Raw genomic sequence first — 18996 nt, forward strand, 5'->3', positions numbered from 1 at the left:
CATAAGCTCAGAAAAGACCTAGCTATTTTGCAAGCAGAATGTAAAGAAAGGGTCAAATGGCTTTCTGGGTTGCAAGTTTAACCAATACTCATCTTTACTTATTATATGCACAACAAGAGGTTGAATAAAAAAGGCCAACTAAAACTCAGGCTTAAGGATCAATATCAGGGTGTAGTTATCACACCCATTTACAAATCTCTTAATGGATATATTTTCCCCACAAATTCCTTCATTTGGAAAAAATATAGCCTAAAGAAAAGAGAAAAACAGCATTCTCCCCGATGGAAGCCCAATACGCTTACATTTGTTCAAATTAAATCCAGGGGAAGAGACATGGTTTCAGAAGAATTGGTGTTGTCTACTGACACATGAGACTCATAGCACTCCAACAGATAAGAAAACAGTTAACTTTTTGAAAGAATTGTACAGACAACAAAACTTGGACTTAAAATCATTGTGAGTTTTTTTGATAGTTAAAACAAAGGCTGACCTCCCCAAATTGTTATTTTTATTTTTTTTACATTTATTTATTTTTGAGAGACAGAGAGAGACAGAGCACAAGTCGGGGAGGGGCAGAGAGAGAAGGAGACACAGAATCTGAAGCAGGCTCCAGGCTCCAAGCTGTCAGCGAAGAGCTAGACGCGGGGCTCAAACTCACAAACCGTGAGATCATGACCTGAGCCCAAGTCTGACTCCCAGCAGACTGAGCCACCCAGGCGCCCCCGACCTCTCCAAATTCTATGGACAAGAAACAGGCAGAGATGATCAACTACATAGAAGTTCATATAACATTAGAATATTTGTCTTATTGGCAAAAACAAATTATCGTAGAAAATTATCCATTAATTTTAGCTATAAATAAATATAGCTATACATAAAAGTTCTTCATTATTTTTGCAATATGAAAATATATCATACTGCCTGGTGGTTATTGGTAGTTACTGATTATTTCCAATATATATAACATGAGAATAAATATAGATACTTCCTTTTATTTATGTTTTCATGTAATTGGAGAAGCAGTAAGCTAATAATAGGTGCAGATTCAAACATTTGCCAAAATTTAAATCTTTTGTATTTTTGTCTCACTTTCCACAAGAGATAGTGTAGTGTGGAAAACTTTTCAAATGTCTTTCAAAATGCAAATTTAGAGGAAAAAAATAATTTTTTAAATGTTTATTCATTTTTTTGAGAGAGACAGACAGAGTGTGAGCAGGGGAGGGGCAGAGAAAGAAGGAGACAGAATCCAAAGCAGACTCCAGGCTCTGAGCCGTCAGCACAGAGCCTGATGTGGGGCTTGAACTCATGAACCGTAAGATCATGACCTGAGCCGAAGTCAGCCGCTTAATCAACTGAGCCACCCAGGCACCCCTAGAGCAAATTTTTAAAAAGGAATCTTTCAATGTTTTAATAAACTAGAGATTAAAGCAATGTTTTTCATTTTCTAGTTTTTGTTTTTTTTTTTTTTAATTTCCACTAGAGAACAATGTTTGTCTTCAAAAGCATGCTCTAATTTTAGCAGCAGGTACATTAGAATATTTCAGGTAGGACATTTAGGTACATATGCCCACAATGCAAACCTGAATATGTTGCTTCCTGTTGCTAAGACTGACTGAATCAGGCTGTGAGCCTCACTCGTCCTCACAGCAGTAGACATAGTGAGAAAACAGAAGACAATGGGGCGGGGGGTGGGGGCGGGGGGGGGGGAACAAAACACAAGGCTTTGTATCACATTGTGTATAAAACCAGGTAAATCTGATCTTAGAACAATGCACACTTTTGATATGCAGTGCTAGCTACTGTAGTAGGGGAAGGCAGTTCAGTAATAAAAGTAGAAAGCGATGAAAGGAGTAAACATCAAAGAAATAAAAAAAACAAGATGTGGTTTATGGTTTAAATAAAAAAATCTGTACAGGCTGCATTTTGAATGTTCAGAAAACAAGTAAGCTAAACACAAGCTATATGTTTTCTTGTCAAAACAACGGTATGAACTCCATCAGTATTAAATGGGTATGAACTCCATCAGTATTAAACGGGTCCATCTGTGTGCATGACTGCACTTTTGTAAAACCAGTAACTTTGAAGAGTGCCTTTGACATTATTTCAAGCTAGAATCTGTGATAGGATTGTTATGTCAATTATGAGTAGTTGATCAAGTAATAAATTATTTAGTCATAGACATGAAAACACATTTGAAGAGCATTTTCAATAGTTTAATGTAAGCTTAAAAAATGAAGCAAGAAAAAAAAATTCAGTACAAGTGACAACTGCTTGCAGAACTGAAGAGAAATGGAGAATATGTTTAAAACTTCCTATATTTTAGGGGCTTCTGGGTGGCTCAGTCAGTTAAGCGTCTGACTCTTGATTTTGGCTCAGGTCACCATCTCATGGTTTGTGGGCTCAAGCCCTACATCTGGCTCCATGCTGGAGGCGCAGAACCTGCTTGGGATTCTCTCTCTCTCTCTCTCTCTCTCTCTCGCTCTCTCTCTCTCTGTCCCTACCCTGCTCTCTCAAAATAAATAAACTTAAAAAAAAATCCTACACTTTAAAAGCTGTACTTAATGTGTTTTGCTTATAAAAATGATTATATTTTGGGGGGGTGCCTGAGTGACTCAGTCGGTTAAGCGGCTGACGTTGGCTCAGATAACGATCTCACTATTCTTGATTTCGGGCCCTGCATTGGGCTCTGCACTGACAGCTCAGAACCTGGAGCCTGCTTTGGATTCTGTGTCTCCCTCTCTCTCTGCCCCTTCCCTGCTTATACTCTGTCTCTGTCTCTTTCTGTCTGTCTCTCTCTCTCTCAAAAATAAATAAATAAATAAATTAATTAATTAATTAATAAACAAACAAACGTTAAAAAATGATATTTTAATGTAAAGTTACAAGTTACATATTATTAATAACAAACGCCTTGCCTTAATGTCTCTACCTTCCCAATTTTGTTCCATAATAATGAAATCATGAAAGTATTCATGTGTCAGAAGAAGAAAAGAACCAGAGATGTTTATTGGTTCCTACCATACCACAAGCATTCCTCTAGACAAGGAGAAATAAAGTACTATGTATACCACTGGGATATTACATAGTAGTAGCAGGAGAAGACAAGGAAATAGATTACAGCATATTAGAAGTGGTATTAGAAGAGTAGCAGAAAATCTCTTGTACAGGTTCTAGCCACAGACAATTCCTGAGAGGAGACTGGACCGATAGTAGCTTATTTGGTTAATGATCCTAAGAAACACCAGTAGGTCAGGGAGCAAGTGAAACAGAGAAGGGAGAAAAGACCAACAGCTAATATCAAAAAAGCAGGGCGCTGTTTGGGTCAACTGGGACACTGAGAGATGGTATAGCATGCCTAAGGTGCTAGTATTTGTCCTTGGTTAGTGTTTCTCAAGGACTTCAGCTCTGTGGCATTTCAGCCAGGCCAGCGCTTGCAGGGGCTTGCAATGACACATAGCCGGATGGTACAGGGACCGATGGAGAGGGAGGGACGTGGACAGGAGAGTTGTTACTATCAGTTATAGAAGTATACCAAAATGCACCTGCCCTAAAGGAAGAATGGGATTGGGGGAGAACTGGATGTTCCTTCCAAGAAAAAATTAAATGAACTGAATTTTAAAAGTTAAGTCGGATTTAGCAAGAAGCATGATGCAGGGAAAATACCAAAAGCAACAACAACAACGACAAAAACTCCAAAACAAGAAAGTTAAAGCGCAGCATGCCACACCTTCAGAAGATGGTAGCTTATTTAAAATTTTGTTTCTTTTTGTTTTTGTGCTTGCTTTGAAGGGCGTGAGCAGAAAAAGGAATGAATATTTTAAATTTTAACAGAGTCCTTTCTCGGACATTGTGGTTTAGTTTAGAAGAGTTATCTTGAAAACCATGGGAAAACTGTGAGAATTTTAAGAAGGGCTCTTCTTTTAATCCTTCTTCATTTGTTTTCTCTTTTTTTTTTCCAAATATGTACTGAGCCACTTCTCTCTATCAGATTTTGCATGAGGTCCTGAAGATAAAATATTTTCTGTCTCTGTCCAACTGGGGAAAAGACAAACCAGTGGTTTTTAACATAATCATTTACGTGGTATGCTAAGAGTGGCCAAGTTGCAATAGGAAGTTGTTAATAGGGAATCTGTAATAGTTGAATATGGTTCCCTCCAAATTCACGCTCAGCTGTAACCTTGTGTTGTGACCTGATTTGGAAATAGGGTCTTTATAAATGTAATTAGTTAAGATGAGGTCATACTGGGTTACAACAGACCCTAAAGTAAATGACTGGTGCCTCTGCATATGGCCGTGTGGAAACACAGACACACTCTGGGGGAAGAAGAGCATGTGGGGGACAGAGACAAGGACTAGAATGACACAGCTACAAGTCCTGGATCATCTAAGACCATAGGCAACCACCAGAAGTTAGGAGAGAGGCATGGGACGTTTTCCCCCTAGAGTCTTCAGAGGGACCCTGGCCCTGCCGACACCTTGATTTTGGACTCTAGGCTCTAGAATTGTGAGCAAATAAATTTCTGTTGTCTTAAGCCATCCATTTGCAGTATTTTGTTAGGTCAGCCCTGGGATTCTAAGAGAGCATCTTACTCAAACCTGAGGAAAGTTGAAGAGAATGGTTGGCATTGGGAGGGAATATTTCAAGCAACATGAAGCAAGATATATAAATATCCAGAAGAGAGGGAGAAGAATTTGCTCTTGAATAACAGAAGAGTTTTTAAATGCTTATTTATTCATTTATTTATTTATTTTGAGAGAAGGAGAGAGCTAGATTCTCAAGCAGGCTCCACACTCAGTGTGGAATCTGACGTGGGGCTTGATCTCATAACCATGAGATGATGACCTGAGCCGAGATCAAGACTTGGACGCTTAACCGACTGGGCCACCCAGGCACCCCAAGAATCTTTTTTTATAAGAGGAAATACTGAAGTGTGAGGTGAGGAGACTAAGCTAGGGAACAAAACAGGGACTATTTAATAAAGGTGCTTGGTGCTTATAAGTTAAGGATGTCAGGGCAGCCATCACATGGTCTTAAGCAAGAAAAACAGAATCATACTTGAAGTTTATAAAAATCACTACAAGTGCATTATATTCTCCACAAGAGAATGGGCAGAAGAGGGACAAATCTGACGGCAGAAATACCAGCCATGAGGTTATTTTAGAAGTCCAGATAGAAAGTAATCATTAAATAGGGAAGGTGCCAGTGAGGATGGAAAGGTGTGGGTAGTTTTGAGAGACATTTATGAAATAAATGAATTTTTACAATTTGATGACTGTTAAAGTGTAGATAGTAAGGAAGAGAATGCTGTCCAGGGTGATCAGACATCTGCTTGGACCACTACGTGCAGTGACATTCACTGATTTAGAACAAAGAGAAGAATGAGCAGGTGTATGAGGGAGAGCTGATCTTAGGTTTGGACATACTATGTTAAGGTGTCTTTGGGATGTATAAGTGAATACATCTAATGACCTGTTGAATATGTGGGTCTGATGCTCAAAAGAGAGATATTTGTGAAACAGTTGGAGGGGGAAATACTGATCAAGGAAACAATCAGATTAGTGGTAACGATTAGTGGAAACTAGTGGGAAAGGATAGTAGGGATAAGAACTTGGTTGGGAGCAGAGATTAAAGTGATATTAATGAAGTAAAATATACAGGACTTACTGGAGAGGAGAATATTCCTAGAAGGAGGTGTGGAAATACTATGTTTTATTTGGGGAGAAACTTGAACACATACGTACATTAAAAGAAAAGAACCAATGGGGAGCCTGGGTGGCGCAGTCGGTTAAGCGTCTGACTTCAGCCAGGTCACGATCTCGTGGTCTGTGAGTTCGAGCCCCGCGTCGGGCTCTGGGCTGATGGCTCAGAGCCTGGAGCCTGTTTCCAATTCTGTGTCTCCCTCTTTCTCTGCCCCTCCCCCGTTCATGCTCTGTCTCTCTCTGTCCCAGAAATTCTGTGTCTCCCTCTTTCTCTGCCCCTCCCCCGTTCATGCTCTGTCTCTCTCTGTCCCAAAAAAAAAAAAAAAAGTTGAAAAAAAAAAGAAAAGAACCAATAAAGATGGACAGATTAAAAACAAAGCTGAGCGAGATCCATTCAGAAAACAGGTTTGTTGTAAAGGATAATTATGAGCCAATGAGGCATCCTTGATACCTAGATGATTCGTGAACTAAGACACAGCCAGGATTTGCTCAGTGACTGTGTATATAAAAGATGGCAGGCACCCTCAAGAAGATTATATCTCCATGTGCAACATCAAAAGCTGTCCCATTTTTCTCTTTAGCAGCATCACTTAATAGTGGAGGTGAAGGATGATGATCCTGGACTGTGAGGGCTGGAAAAAATTTGCAACATGGAAAGAAGCTTAAATAATAGAAATACATGTATAAATCTTCATAATAGCTTTTCTAACAGCTGGGCTTGAGATGTTTTGTCACATATTCCTGGCCACTCGCAGGTTTTATACAGTCAGTAGAGCTGGACTGGCCTTGGTACTCACTACTTCAGGAACTTTACAGAGATCACCGAGGACGTGGAAGCAAGTCACAGATTCGAGTTTTTAAATGGATCCTGTGAAGGAAGGAAATACAGAGGTGAAAACTGGGATATATTTGAAGGTGTGGGATTTGCATGAGGAAGAGAGATGGGAACTGATAGTGTCCAGTTTCTCTATAAGGTAAGAGGTAAGGCTAGTTGCTGAGAATGAGGGTGGCAGGAGTGGTTAATGGGTGGAGGATGGTGAAAGAGCTCATTTGGGACAAAAGAGAAAAGTTGTCACGTAGAACACTGCTGTTCAGTATTGAAGACCTCGTAATCATTTCCTAATATATTTTATCAGAACTGTAGTAGAAAGAGGTTGTGAACCACAAAACACTAAGTAGTGTAGGTTTAGTTTGTGATTCAGCAAATGAGTGGAGTCCATTGTGGTCCTGATCGCTGTTTGCTAATACACTATTGGTCAAGGGCAGTGATGGTTCACGTGTTCATTTAGAAACAATAGCACGTGAAAAGTTGCAGTATATAAAATGCAGCTTTTCTTTGTTAGTTTTTGCTGTTCATTTCCTTTACCTTTCTCTTTTAAATTTTTCTTCCTTTCCCTTTTTCTATCCTTCACTTTGTTAATGTTTTCCTTTTTCTTCATTTTATTTTAATTTATTATAATTTTGTTAATGTTTATTTATTTTTGAGAGATAGAGAGAGACAGAGCATGAGCAGGGAAGGGGCATAGAAAGAGGGAGACACAGAACCTGAACGAGCTCTAGGTTTTGAGCTGTCAGCATAGAGCCTGACACAGAGTGTGAACCCACAAGCCCTGAGATCATGACCTGAGTTGAAGTCAGATGCTTAAGAAAATGAGTCATGCAGGCGACCCTCCTCATTTTATTTTCAGCAAGCATATGCTTTTTTTTTTACATCTTGTAAACTCTGCTTTTATTATATTTCAGATTTACATATTTGACATTTAAAAAGTCAGGTAATACATTCAGACTTACCAGGAAATGCAATTAATTTCTAGACTTACTATTCCTTTCCCAAGTTTCTTGGCAAATACTTCACCTGTTTGAATCAAGACTTCTGCTATTTGTTTATTTAAGGTTTAGATATTAACTTTTTTCTCCTAAAAACGGCAGTTGAGGATTTAAATCTCCTGCACCCACCCCTCAAAGGTACATTTCCCACTCTCCTTCGTCCTGCCATAATTTTATCACAATATTGATTACATCAACTCTTATTTAGGATTTTTAAGATGTTGACTATGTGGATATTTTTCAGAGCAGAAACAACCCCCCCTTCCCTTATCCAACTTTTTAAATTTCACTGGAGGTTATAATTACCTGGAAGTTCTTTGGCTGAATTTTCTATGTACCCTGGCACTATCTCAGAACCAAATCTCCAATAGAAAGGTGCATTTCCTCTTGGGATGGTAAAACTCATCAAGGAATTTACAAGTTCCATTTGTGTACTTTTGCCTTTCTCAAACTGTCCATCTTTCTCTCCCAGTGTATGCTGATAATCTCAAACTCTGACAGCCCTTGTTGATATTTCTTTTCATCCTCAGCTTGGAGATTCTATTTGTCTCTTTCCTGTTATATATTCTACATTGGCTGCCATCTCTTATACCTTCTTTGAGAACACAACCTATACCTGTGTCAAAGCAAAAATTGCACCCAACAATTTAAACAAGCAAGGGAGGCCTAATTCAAAGCGACTGTAATAACAGAGTGAGACCAAAACTTTGAGCTCAACTCCAGTGAAAGAAAAGGCTGGAAAGTTTTTAACTGGTGACTTGGAGGGAATTGTTGACCATCTGTGCTTGCTAACAGGCTTTATCTAAAGAAAAATATCTTTATGACAGAAAGTAGTTTTACAACTTGGAGGAAGGTGCCTGCTTAAGGTAGAATCCTACTCTGTCAGGGAAACAGTGATCAAATGTCAAAGAGATGGTTCCAGGGTTCCAGAGAAAGATACGCCTGGATTATAAAACTACCAAGAGTCTTTTGAGACGATTTACATCTCAAAGAAGCAGAGAACTAATTTACAATTACAAGTTTTCTAAAGCTAATGCTTTAAGAAAAGGAGGTCAGAGGGCTCCTGGGTGGATTAGACTGTTAGGAGTTCCGACTTTGGCTGAGGTCATGATCTTGAGGTTTGTGAGTTCCAGCCCTGTGTTGGGCTCTGTGCTGACCATTCAGAGTCTGGAACCTGCTTTAGATTCTGTGTGTGTGTCTCTCTCTGCCCTCCCCCGCTCACACTCTGTCTCTATCTCTCTCAAAAATAAATAAACATTAAAAAAAGAAAAAAAGAAGAAGAAGGTCAGGCACCTAGAGTAATGAAGAAGTTTGTCTAAATTTTAGTATTGCTGAGGGAGATATTAGGGGCTTCTTGGTTGTCTTAGGGAGTTGGCTAGTCTTTTGAAACATTTTTGAAACTTTTTTGAAATATTATGTGTCTCCCGCTTAAATGACAGTTTGTTTTGATGTAGAATTCTAGATTGAAAGTCATTTTTCCTCATAATTAAGGAGGCTATTGTTTCAATGCTTTCTAGTTGCAATGCTATTAACAAATGGTATGCTACTCTCATTTTAGATCTTTAATATGTGCATCTTTTTTTTTCCTTTCTGTAAGATTTTGGTCTTATTTTTGCTCCTACAATTCTGAATTTTAATTCAAAAATATGTTTTTGTGTGGGTCTCAGTTCATTCTGCCAGGTCTGCAGTATGCTTTTTGTGATGAAAAACTGTATCCTTTAGTTTAAGGAAATGTTCTTACAGTATTTCTTTGATGGTTTCCCTTCTATTTTTTCTTCCGTTTACTTCTGTATTATTGGAATGTTGACACTTGTGGGTTGATTATTTTCTTAAATCTTTTTTTCTTCCTATATTTCCAATTCACCTTTGCTGTTGTTTTTCTGATTTTCTGCAATCTATCTTCAAGTTCAGCTTCCATTTTTCTCTAATTGTATGGTGGTGGTGAAAGTGGTGGCTATTTTTCAAGTTTTGCCCTTCATTTTATAAATTCCAGGAGATCTTTCCTGTTGTCTATATTTTTTTTTCCTGTAGTGCCTTCTGTGACTAGTGACCCAATGATGTCTCTTAGCTTGATAGACATTTTGAAGTTTCCCAGTACTCCCCACATGCTCCCTCTTTCCTCCAAATTGCACTTTCTTGTATATATTTTTGTCCACATGCTCGTTGCTTTTTGTTTTATTTTGTTTGTCTCTTTCTTACATATCATTGGCTTTCCTCAAGTGTCTGCTGATTATTACCTGCCATTTATACTTAAGTGTGAGGTCCTGAAAAGGTGATGGTCAGCTTTTGTGCACAGGTGAGCTTTGTTTATACCAGTCCTCATTACAGAGTGATAACACAGAGGCCTAGCAAACCTGTTGGGGCTTCTTCTAAATGCAGGGATCTATAGATCTTTTCTGCTGGACTCTCCAATATTCTTGGTTGGGACACTGGGTTATAAGTGAATATAGTGACCTTGACTTCCACTTGTTGTATTGAGTACTGAGTCTCACCTCTACTCCCACGTTTGCCCTGAACTCTAGGTGCAGGGCCTCTCCAGTTAACTCTCCAAATGGATGACCCCTCATTTTCCTTCACTGCTGGTGGAAGCAGTTGCCTACATGTAAGTCCTTCAGGCGTTTGGAGGTCTGATTGCCTCTAAAGACGTTTGTGTAGAGCGAGCTGCTTCTCAAATTCCTGAGATTTTCCAGGTTTGCTTCTTGTTGATTCTCCTCTGGAGTCCTGTAGATATCCATCCTTTTCTTTTTTGCCCAGTCAGGTATCACTTGCCTGTCAGCTTGCCCTGTGTTCAACATGTGTTTTGCACTCTTGTTTACTTCATGTTGGTTATTTCATGTTTATATATAACATATATATAACTGTTCCACGTGTGTGTGTATAAATATAAATATATATATGTATATATATATATATATATACATATATATAAATTCTTAAGTGTTTTTTGTAGATTTGGGGAAGAATTTTACATAACACATGTATTCAATGTGTTGTTTCAATTCAAAGAGACATTAGTTTGTTTTTTTTTTAATTTTTTTTCAACGTTTTTTATTTATTTTTGGGACAGAGAGAGACAGAGCATGAACGGGGGAGGGGCAGAGAGAGAGGGAGACACAGAATCGGAAACAGGCTCCAGGCTCCGAGCCATCAGCCCAGAGCCTGACGCGGGGCTCGAACTCACGGACCGCGAGATCATGACCTGGCTGAAGTCGGACGCTCAACCGACTGCGCCACCCAGGCGCCCCGAGACATTAGTTTTAAAACACACTCAAGAAACATTACCCATTTGTTTTCCATGTTGTAATAGATTGTAAATTGAGATATCGGCCACATAGGCTACTTAGACTATGTTGATTTGTTTGAGGGTATTTTGGCTTAGGATGTAATTGTAAGATTTTTTTTTTTTTTTTAATTTCAGGTAGCTGGATATAATTGTAGGATTTAAAAAAATATTTCAACCAGTGGAGAATTGGGATATTCACAGTATGTGTTGGGGGGTGGATTTTAAATAAGAGGAAAATATAGGAAAAAGAGAATATGAGAAACTAGGACTAGACAATAAGGAAGCATGGGTGACATTTTAAAAGTGCTTGATAGAATACTTGAGAACTTACTTCTTGAAAACTTTCATTTATCAACATAAATATGGTGACTAATCTCATTTCAGATTTCAGAAAAGCTTTGTAGTAGATAACCATATCTATACCTCTCTCTATATATATAAAGTACACACTTAAATATAAATATATGTTGATATACATACATATATATGTTTATATAATTGTATAAGATTTTTAAAAGAATGACATACACTACCAAAATTTCTGCAACTATAGTTCGCATGTATCCTAACAACTAGTAACATGAAGGCACAATGTTACTTTACTTGAAATGGAATATTAAAAGGCATCGAGGAAACATTAAACAAAAGGAACATTGAGCATTCAACAATAAAAAATATATTTTATATTCTTAAAAATAATTTAAGATGATTCACTAGCCAAAAGAAAGTATTTGGGGTTTCTTTGCCTGTCAAACTGATCTTTACGCTTTAGAAAAAAAAAATTAAAAAATTGTCATGGGGGCGCCTGGGTGGCTCAGTCGGTTAAGCGTCCGACTTCGGCTCAGGTCACGATCTCGCGGTCCGTGAGTTTGAGCCCCGCGTAGGGCTCTGTGCTGACTGCTCAGAGCCTGGAGCCTGTTTCACATTCTGTGTCTCCCTCTCTCTCTGACCCTCCCCCATTCATGCTCTGTCTCTCTCTGTCTCAAAAATAAATAAACCTTAAAAAAAAATTAAAAAAAAAAATTGTCATGAAGAATAGAGTACTATGCTACAATTTACAATGTTTCATAATTATTTACTAAGGTTTTTTTAGTAAGAATGTAAATTATATTTTTAATTAAAATTTTATGTATGATTATACAAGCCTACTATATACATGTGTTTTTCATGATTATTGGGAATATACTCAAGACTAAATTATTGAACTAATTAGGTATCATAGTCAATACGTTCTCATCTCTGCAATTTCTAAAAATTTGGAATACTTGGGAAATACATTGAGTGTGTTTTATTCTTACATTAACACAATTACATTAAAGTAAAACCAGGAACCAAATTCTGTAACTGATATATTTGAATACTTGTTTTCTTCTCCTCTGTCAGCTCACCATTCTGTACGTTTACTCCAGAAAGAAAATATGGGGTGTTATTTACATTTCTCTTTATCCTTAATCGCTTTATATAGTCTCTAATGTCAAATTGCAGCAAATGAACTGAAGCTGGACTTCATGTAAAGAGACAAGCTGAAACTAGAAGACGGATTAATTAGAAAATAGATCATCAGTTTTTAAAAATTAGTACTTTCACACTAAATGTGATGGCTACAGGGCATTGGTAGGAGAAACTTACACTGTTGCCGTTTATGGTTGAAACAGTTGGAATTCTAGTGAGTGAAAACAATGTAAGCCATTCATGAGGGGAAAAAAGTTGCTATTTGACAATCAATAACCCCTCTTTTCCCAGATGTATTATCATATATTAGCTGGACTGAAAGTCATACTCAGACCAGAAGACCTATTCAATAGTTGTTGCTCTGTGGGCACTGCCACCAATTTGCATCATTGACTTCCATGTCATTTTCAGACACCTGATGCAAGTCCTTTCTTTTGAATCTAAAGATTTAACATGAGGACAAAAATTTGGTTTCTAGACGTGAAATGTCTGTAAAGGAATTTTAAAATGCCCTCCTGTCTGCTTCTCTGGTGATCATTCTGCTCTTGTGTACAAGATCATGTGCGTCCTGCTTTTTACTTTCGACTCTGGAAAAGGAGCTCATGAGGACGATGTTGTGGGGTGGCTCATCACTCACAGCACGCCCGGTGAAAGCTGATTGCACAGTATCATTTCCTCCACATATGGAGAAGGGGAAACCTCACTTGTCACAGGCTATTGAAAGTCGTCAGCTTTCATCAGTGGATCCTGACAACACGGAAGGAATGATTCACCTGAAGGAAGCAGAGGGCATAGCGTTTCAAAAGTGATCTCTAAAGACTGATTATTTCTTGTCCTTGACACCCTGCCAAGGGCTAGATACATCGAACATTTGGGATGTAATGGAGCCTACAAATCACTAGTTGCCTGGAGTCTCCCTGGGCCTACAAGAGGAGAGCATGCTTGACTTTAGTTCAGTTTTTATTACATGTTGTAAACTTTTGACTGCTCTGATACGCCTTGTCATTGATGTGTCAAGACTGGACTGTGACAGGGTGTCTGACCTGATTGAAATCAAGAATGCTCTATTGGATCTTGTAGAAAATAATGGGAAAGCTTCTGTTGTGGGACCTGGGGCAGTGGAATACATTTCATAATCATGTCATTGAAAAAAACCCGATGGGACTTATTTTAGGAGCATTGTAGTAGGAGTGAGGGGAAGGGGCTTTCCTTGGCCTGCAGAAATTAGAGTCGAATCCTACATTACAAGACTTTAAAAACTACAGAGTTACAAGTTATACATTTAGCTTTTTAAAAGGGCCGACTTTGTTGGTGGAAATATGTCCACCCAAGACGGGCTGCTAAGTGGGGTTTGGTTGACATTGTTTTACTGAAGTTGGAGTCAATGATTTCCTTAGTACACAAGAGGAAACACAAAAGAATTGTTATCAAATGAAAGATAAACTCTGCTTTTGTTATTCCAGTATTCAAAGTGCTCACTTGATAATGTTTCAGAATCTTATATGACTGTTTCTTGAAATGCAGTTTCGAACAATGTGATCTCACTCCATAAGAACATTATCACTGATAACAGTGGTTTCCCTTGTGGAGAAGGGATTGCAGATCAAACGGGTTTTTTTCTTCTCCAAAGTTGCTTCCTTCTCAGAAAAGCTAGTAAACAAGACGATGAGGGTATTATTTTAGCCACAGTAAATCCTAATCAAAGTACTAGAGTGCTGGTGAGAAGCAGTACCTCCAAAGCATGCTTCAGGTTGATTCTGTCATATTTCAGTAGGAGAGGGCCCCTTGTAGATTAAAAGATGCAGTCCATCACTGCCTGGCAAAGTTGATATTTTGAAGAAGTTAACTATCACACTCCTCCCTTGAGTTTAGGAATATTGCCAAAGCAAATAAACACAACTTTTATGCTAGTATTTGAACCAAATGATCATATTCGAAAAACTTTCTTGCAAAGAGTCCTTCAAACATAGGCGGAAGAAACCATGGGTTTTTAAAAATTGTCATTATCTTCAAAATGCATTCCTCTCCTCATGCTTCTCTGCTCAGCATGTGTACAGTGTTAAAGAAAAAAACAGAGCCTGAAAGTAGTTAAAGCAGTAAAAACAGACTGTATTCAGGAACTATTATAACAAGAGGAAAGAGACATTACTATAGAACTTGACTCGATTCTGAATATAAGGACAAGGAGGATTTACAGTCCAGGAGCAGGGTAAGTGCGTGGGTGTGGGGGATGGTGGTTGGTGGATGAAAGATTACTGAGAAAAAGACATCCAAGGGCAGGGGCATTCTTGATAATCTGACCTGACAGGATTCTTGCTGAGGGCAGACCAGAGTGAGCAGATATCACTTGGGGTTGGGGGTGGGACATGAGGAATTTTGATCAGATATTGAGGACGATCAGGTATCAAGAGTGGGGACTTGTCTCTAAACTGACTTAGCAGAATTCTTGCTGGAACCGGGCTATGCAGGCGTTACAAGGATGGGGCCAAGTTTGAGGCTTCATCAAGAAGAAAGCTCAGAGGTGCCTGACTAAAGTCTGGTCAAAGAGAGTCTTCATGAGTGGTAAAAGATTGTTCTTCACTGGTACTAAGTATCGGGTATGTCAAATGTAATTTTGTTTTCTTTTCTATTTTTCTTGTCATATAATATTACCCTGAGGCTAACTGACACCCACCATAATTTTCTGATACCTATAGGCATCTCTATGAAAGTATAGCACCATTTTGGAGAAAACTACGCATTATTTATCTAAAGTATTCGTTTAGTATTTGAAGCATTTAAGAATTCACTGCAAGTTTTGGGAGTAGTGGTTGAGAATCGGGTTTTAGAGTCAAAATTTTCAATCTTGACCCCATTGTTGTACAAATTATTTCATCCTCAATACATCAACTCCTCTCATGTATCTAACATGGAGATCCTATAAGAATGTACTAGGTAACAGAAAACCAGTATGTGCTATCTCACCATATAATTTAATTAGTGCTAATACTGAAAACAAAGATGAGGAGATCTGTTTAAATAATCCTATTTAATTGGAAACAAAGAAAGAAAACAAGTTTTCTAGAACTATTTAAAATTCTGAACTCGAGATCCTGTCATTGTAGAGTGCCCTCTCTGTCAATTGTGGTTTTAAATCTGTTATTTATACTTGTACAACTCCTCAACGTGATAAATTATTAGAAAACAAACAACATCTACACTTACTTTAGGTTTGGAGGAGATAAGGAAATCAGGTAGATGAGCTTAAAAGAAAAAATATATAATGTTCAGATATAATGACTAGGACAATGATTACAGGCATTTATGGAAACAAAGGGAGAAAAACATATACAGATGCAAAAGATCTACTTGTTTTAGCTCTACTTGTTTTTGCTAAACACAAATAGAAGTGTCTATATGAGTGTGTACATACATGTGTGTCTTTTAGGGACGTTTGATTCTCATTTTAATTTTCCAATGAAATTGAATTTTCTTGTTTCCCTGGAGAGGCAGTTTTCTACATAGTCCTGAATATTTCATTCAGAGATGTTCATCCATATCATTCAAAAAATTTCACCTATATTCAACCTCACTTTCCTTATTCTCAAATTTGATTCGGCCCATCTTTTTGTTATAAACTACTGCCATGCTCTAAAAATGCATTATTCTGAATTGGGAACCAGGACTTAAACTACTAAGGTATTATATAATTAGAAGATGAGAGTCATGTTAATATAATACACATGTATAGTCAGTGACCCAAGCTACTTTTTTTTTTTTAGTTTGATCAAAAGATGCTAAAAACCTGTCATTTTTCTTATTCATGTTTACCAAAGTTCTTATTCAATCATAGAGTGTTTGTTGTTCAAATCAGAAATTATGTGAGCAACACCTGGAGGATCTTTGGCACTCTGTAACACAGTGTCACATGCTGAGCACTGCTAAAATAAACCTTAAATTTTAGCATAAACAAATGAATTTGAATTAAAAAAATTATCAGCACCTATTCCGTGTAAGGCAGAGTATTACATTATCAAAACTTAATGCTGTTCCACATGTTAGAAACTGACTGCAGCTCTTATTAAGAAAACCAAACTTGGTAGACATTGTCATGGGAACACAGAGTAGATTCAGTGCCATGACCGATGGGGACTTTCATGGGGGTGTCCCTTGGATTTCCAACAGCACAAATGTCACCCAGTTGTAGGGAAAATGGGAATAAGATGGCTTTTCCAGCTGAGAGGGGAAACACCTTTTGAGATTGCTTAGTGATGATCTTTTTCCAGTATAACATGATCTATCTGTAAGCAGTTCCATAGCAAATTGGCATAAAAACAACCACAATTATGTTAGCCTTGCGGATTCTATTATTGTTTGTTACAAGAATATTCTCAAAGTTTCATGGAGACAGACGGGCACCAAGAAAAAGATGGAATTCGTTTAGAACACATACCAGTTTTGGGAAAATTCTTAGCTTTGTTTTTCTAATTTTACTGAAGAGCAAATTGGGAACCAGAAGTGAAGTAATTTCTGCAAACTTATACACAATACAATCTATATCAATCCCTCATTACATTGCCAACTCAAAGTATGTCTTTTCATTTCATTCTGTCCTGTGGTAAAATGTTTTTCCCATTAGATTGAGATGATATGGGAGTCTTTATCTTCAGCTTTGATAGCTTCCATAGCCGTAAACCTGTTGATCTAATAGTCTTCCGGGTATATTCATTTCTTCACAAAACATGTTTTTAATACATAACAGAATTTTTATTTTGTCTTTCATACTTTTAGTTTATCGTCTTCCTCTCCAGGTGTGATCTTCCACCTCATCCTGCACTCATTGGTGAAGCCCACATTTCCTCCCATCCTTTGGGAGTCGTCCTTGAGTTTCTCTCCTTCTTCAACTTGACTTCCAACGAATAAAGGAATAGCAGCATTAGCATCTATTCATCTCCTGCAGTGTACTGTATGTTCTTTGGGGACATAGGCTTAATCTTATTTATCTTCAAAGACCTACTGTTTCCTACACTTTCTTGTGCATGACAAATAAAACACTAATGGATATGAAGCAATGGATGAAACTAGAATTCTTTGTTTGTTTTTAATGCAGTTATATCATAATTTCCAAACAAAAAATTCCAATGTGTAGCATGTAAGGTAATCAATCAAGTCCTGCCTTAGTTCAGACCCTCCTCAAGTCTTCTGTGGTTTTCCTCTGGGTGATGTGACAATTTCCTAACCAATTTTTCTTAGACTCATTGTGCGTACTTCTACATTATCCTTGCGCAGATATCTGCATTTCTGGGTAAATGTTATTTGGATAACGTTTCATGATTTACAACCTAATTTCTTCTTCATTTCAATATACTCACCAATACTTCCACAGCTTTTGGTTCTCAGATCAGGTCTCGAGGAAAAATAATGTTCCTTATATTCATTCAACCAAACATGTACTAGCCTCAAAGAGTTATGTGTCATGGTGTCCTGACCTTTATGAGATCCACATGGTTGCCTTTTTTCAGAAAATATGTCCTACTCTAGAGCATGGGATGGTGAAGAGCTTACCACTACACATTCAGTTCCTAAGTGATATTTCTAAATCTTTTCCTTCCCAGATACACATGCCACTGTCATATCGTCCAAATCATTGAAATAGTTTCTGTTCATGACACACAATCCTCCAGCCATTGCGGGTGACTTTACTGGTGCATTGCCTCCATCTGGTCCTCATAGCTCGGAAAGGGGAACGAGATCTCATTTGAAGCATAGCCCCCAGCTGACTCCTCCCTGTACCACAGACGACAACAAGCTATAGACAAGCACATCTGCACCGATCATATCAGTTGGTGGGCAAGCCATGGTCGGCCCGTCCTCCTGATGACAGCCAGCCAAGCCTGCAGCCACATCACATTCACTTCACAGCGGCTGTCCAGCCTCACCAGAGCTTCTGTAACACAGGCTGCTCCAATTGTTCTTCCTCAAAACATTCCCTCACCCTTTGTACTTCTTACTACTTTAATTTTACCAACAAGGTGTTTTTGGAGATATTTATCTAGCTCTCCTTCCAAATCATCAAAGTCACTAGCATCATCCACTAAGGCAATTTCATGACGATGACACGCTGGTGTGCCATCTGTAACTGTGCCCTGTCCTAAGCAAAATCAACACAGCTTCACTGTAGAAACAAGTAATAACACAAGTGACCAACACATCAGTCAGGTGAAGATTTTCTTTACATGCTGCATTCCTTGTGGCTGGCAAATCTCCACTGGAACCCGAGTGATTATTAAAAACCATATCAAAGGCATGTATCTTATAGCTTAAGTCTCTCAATTCCTGATCACTTTCATTAAAAATCATATTCAATTTAGGGGCGCCTGGGTGGCTCTGTCGGTTAAGCGTCTGACTTCGGCTCAGGTCATGATCTCACGGTTCATGGATTCGAGCCCTGCATCAGACTCTGTGCTGACAGCTCGGAGCCTGGAGCCTGCTTCAGATTCTGTGTCTCCATCTCTCTCTGCCCCTTCCCTCACTCGCTCTCTGTCACTCTCTCTCTATCAAAAATAAATAAACATTAAAAATTTTTTAAAAATCATATTCAGTTTAGAAGAGAATTTCACATTGTTTTTTTTCTGGATCTTCAATATGATTACTATATCACAATTTTGTCTGCTTTGAACTATGACTCTAACACTGGACTTAGAGCTTGAGTGAAACAGGGATAGAATATTTTAGGAAATGATCCACAGGGTCTA

The 18996-nt window shown here is 38.2% G+C and overlaps 1 pseudogene; it reads right to left on the reverse strand.

Annotated features, from left to right (window-relative positions):
• Positions 1–17516: 17516 nt before the first annotated feature.
• LOC101092576 lies at positions 17517–18604 on the reverse strand (annotated as a pseudogene).
• Positions 18605–18996: the final 392 nt, after the last annotated feature.

This window comes from Felis catus, chromosome A1, assembly GCF_018350175.1.
Source record: "Felis catus isolate Fca126 chromosome A1, F.catus_Fca126_mat1.0, whole genome shotgun sequence".
NCBI lineage: Eukaryota > Metazoa > Chordata > Mammalia > Carnivora > Felidae > Felis > Felis catus.